Genomic DNA, 4091 nt, shown 5'->3' on the forward strand with positions numbered 1-4091 from the left:
GATAAATGAAATTCACAGTTGTACAACTGTTGATCCTAAAGGTTTTGTTTGACTGTTATTGCCAATATCTTCACAGACATTCCTGAATTTATCTAAGCTCCCTTTTAAAGCCATCTAAACCAAAGGCCATAACCCTTCTTGTGACAATGCACACCATTGTGTCTGAATAAATACTTTACTGGTTGTATCCTGGTTCTGCCATTAGTGATTTAGATTACCAGAAGTTCTAGTATCATCAAAGACAGTCCAAAAGATTTCTATACTCATCTTTACAAAACTCCAATACGTCTGCTATCCAAATCCATTATAGTTATCCCCTTCCTCACCCCCTAAAACAAATCAAATAATTTAGCCTTTCCTTGCATAGAAAGTGCTTCAACTCCAGGTAATTCTTCCTGACATTTTCTGTAATTCATCAACACGTATGCAACTCCACAAAGTACTATTTGTTGTTTTTATGTGCCCTCGAGTCAACCTCAATTCATAGTGACCCTGTGGATGAGAACCTCTTAGAACTGCTATCTTCCACTTTTCAGCTACTACCTGCAAGTTCATGCCTGTGCCCCCCCCCCCCATTGAGTCCATCCATCTTGCATGTGATCTTTCCCTCCTTCTTCTACCTTCTACCCTTCCTAGCATTATTGTCTTTTTCAATGATCCATGTCTTCTCATTATACAGGAAAAGCACATTGGCCTCAATTTAATCATTTTGTCTTCTAAGGAACTCTCATCTGGCTTCATCTGTTCTCAGACCCATCTTTTTGTGCTGAAAGCGCCGCCCCTCGCATGTGATGACAGCACCCCATAGGGCCCATCTATCGAGCACCATAGTTTATTTCTATAGTGCTGTAAATGTACACAGCGCTTTACTTAGAAATAATCACATCAATAAAAATATAAAACCTGCCAATGGCATACAATCTACAAAATACATATGAACAATAGGTAGTAATAAAAAATAGAATTAGTTAAAAAAAGCAGGCAACAATTAAAACATCAACATCCACTATCTAATCCAGCCCATGACCATCTACACCCTGTATGTAAGAATCAGGAAGCTGTCCGGAATCATCTGGTAGCCCTCATTTTCTAGAGCCGTGATGGTGGACCCATGCCATGCGTGCCGGAAGTGGCACTCTGGGCCGTTTCGTCGGGCACGGGTCCTTGGGAAAGGAGAAACAGGCACGTGTATGCCCATTCCTCCTCCTCCCTGCCATTTTCAGGCCTCCCGCTGTCTCTCGGAGACAGCAGGAAGCAAGAAAATGGTGCTGGGCATGGAGGAGCCCAGGATGGCAGTGTGCCAGGTCCTGGGCTCCATCGCGGCCCTTCCAACCCCAGAGCTCCCTCCAGAGAGAGAGAGATCTGGCACTGGAAGGGCCACGACGGAAGCCAGGATGGCAGCGTGCCGGGTCCTGGGCTCCATCGCGGCCCTTCCAGCCCCAGAGCTCCCTCCAGAGAGAGAGATCTGGCGCTGGAAGGGTTGTGGAGGAGCCCAGGATGGCGGCGTGTTGGGTCCTGGGCTCCGTCGTGGCCCTTCCAGCCCCAGAGCTCCCTCCAGAGAGAGAGAGAGATCTGGTGCTGGAAGGGCCGCTGCCCTAAAAGGAACCCTCAGAGGCCGGCAAACTCTGGAGGACAGCGTGCCATCTTCCACGGCCCGTTGCTGGCCTCTGGCAGCCCCACCAAGGGACCCTCAGGGGCTGGCAAATGCTGGGGGGAGAAGCCAGAGTCTCCCTCCCTCTGAAAAGGGGGTGGAAGCTCCTCCCACCAGAGGGTGGAAGCCCCACCCCCAGCACCCAGCACCCATCCTGGGGGTGGAAGCCCCACCTCAGCACACAAACTGTAAAAGGTTCGCCATCACTGCTCTAGAGCAAGTAATTTAAGATGACCTGTGGCCATCGACAGAGTCTGCAAAAAGAAGTATGGCAAGACAATCGTTCTATGAATATTAATAAGTTAACTTATGATCCCAACCATGCTGGAACATTTGAAAGTGCAACACACAGTGAGCAACTAAGGTCCCCTCTTGTAACTTAGTATTGGAAGTCCAGTTCAGGTCAGTTTCTATGGAAATCTGCACAGATGAAATTTCTCACGTATGGGGCAAAATAGACTGGTGAAAGGTGTGGCTTTAAGCCACCCCTTCTGAATCCAGATTGAGGCCATGGCAACCACATGCCACAGCCCCAATCCAACTTGAAGCTACCCGAAAATGGAGCAGGAAATAGCTGCTCCTTTTTCGGGTGGCAAAAAGCCAGTTTTTCCACCCATGCCATGGCCAGAAGCCAGCTTCATCACATTCCAGCGGCACGTGGTGTGTAAACACCATCCTGCCGAAGCATTATGAAGCTGCACCTATGTATACAGCTGGGGAGCTTCTGAGCGGCTTGGGAGCATGCAGCATGTAAACGCCACGTTCCCAAACTGTCTGGGAGGCAGTTCAAAGGGATGGTCTCATTTCTTTTTTGATACTACGAATAATATGGTAACCATGCCCTAAGAAAATAATAGTCCAATAGTTGGTCCTGTGGCAGCCTTAATTTAGAAGGGAAATTTTGAAGCAATATTGCTCTTTACATTATTTTCCACTATGCAATGGATACAAAGCATACTCACTACAGCTCTTTGGTTATAAAATATAGAAATCTCTCCCTCCATATAAATCCAATCTCAGTTAGAGTAGACCCATCATATCAATGGAACTAACAAAACATTTAGTGTGTTTACTCCAGATGGGATGATAATTATAGTGTAACAAGAAACATTTTTTTAAAATAGGGCTGTATACCACTTGTAGGCAAGAACCAAAATTTTTTGAAGCCTGCAATTTAAGCAGAAAGTCAAGTATCCTGTGAGACATAAAGAACAGTTTTGAAATTAATCTGTAATAGATCTTTATTTCACAATAGGAATTTTAACTGCCTTTGGGGAAATGCTATGTTTATATCACTTTTTTCTCCTCTTTTTGAGACTGCCAGAAGATGGTCATCCAAAACCCAATGTTCAATGCTCCATAAATATCTTTTTATGAAGAAATAGCATGACTTGCAATTGATTAATGCTGTGCTGCTGTGTTGTCTCACTGGTGTTTTGTAAGGTGAGTTATAAAATCTAATATGGTAGAAGAATCAATAAACTAACTATGTAGCAATATACTTACCAGGTCTGGGAAGTTTCAATCTGATTGGTAATTAATTGCCTGCAGGGCAGTAGACCAATGTTTGCTAAAAAAAATTGGACTCAAATACTTTAAGATCTTAGACATTGCCAAGCAGAAATAAAAATAATAAATAAAAGTCAGCATGTCAGCATAAAAACTTATCACTAAGCCCCCCCCCCCACCTTCCTTTTAAATGACTATATACTATAGTCAGCAGAACACAAACTGCACTTTGGAGTGATCTTGATAAGTGACATCTTCTCTTATTCAACGTAGCATAAGGTAAAACTCTATAACTCAAGGTAAGGACACATTTCCATTTAGTTTGTTTGGCTTCCCAAGAACAAAAGAAAAGAAGAGTGGTGCTATATCAGAATAAATGTCTCTCTAGTCCACTCTTGTCCACAGTGACCATGTAGATAGATGCCTATCCCTGCTTTCCTTTTGCAGCAGGCAAAACCATTTTTATTCAAGCAGACTTTTTAATGTATAATCATATCAGGGAGGATTTTATATGGGGTGTGTGTTTTAGTACATTTTTAACTTTTGCACGTTTATATGTTTTATACTGTTTTTAGCTAGTTGATTTTAATTGTCTTTGCTTTTTTATTATAAATTTTAAAATTTTAAATAGTTTTATTTGTGAGCTACCTTGAGTCCCATTCTAGAAGAAAGGCAGCATAGGAATGAAATGAAATGAAATAAATATAGGCAGTTCCATGAGTAGGACATGACTGCACCAACATCTTTCCCCTTATTCTGCCCAACAAATAATATACAGATATCCCTCATATCTAGTAGCCAAAGGTACATCTTAGTCAATTGTAATAGGTTCTGGAGATGAGTATCTGGTAGTCTGAGTTGTTCTACAGATGGTCTTCTTCGCATAGCAGTCTGTGTTTTTGTTGTTTGTGATCTTGACATCATATTTGAT

This window comes from Sceloporus undulatus, chromosome 3 (assembly GCF_019175285.1).
Source record: "Sceloporus undulatus isolate JIND9_A2432 ecotype Alabama chromosome 3, SceUnd_v1.1, whole genome shotgun sequence".
In the NCBI taxonomy this organism is placed as follows: Eukaryota; Metazoa; Chordata; class Lepidosauria; order Squamata; family Phrynosomatidae; genus Sceloporus; species Sceloporus undulatus.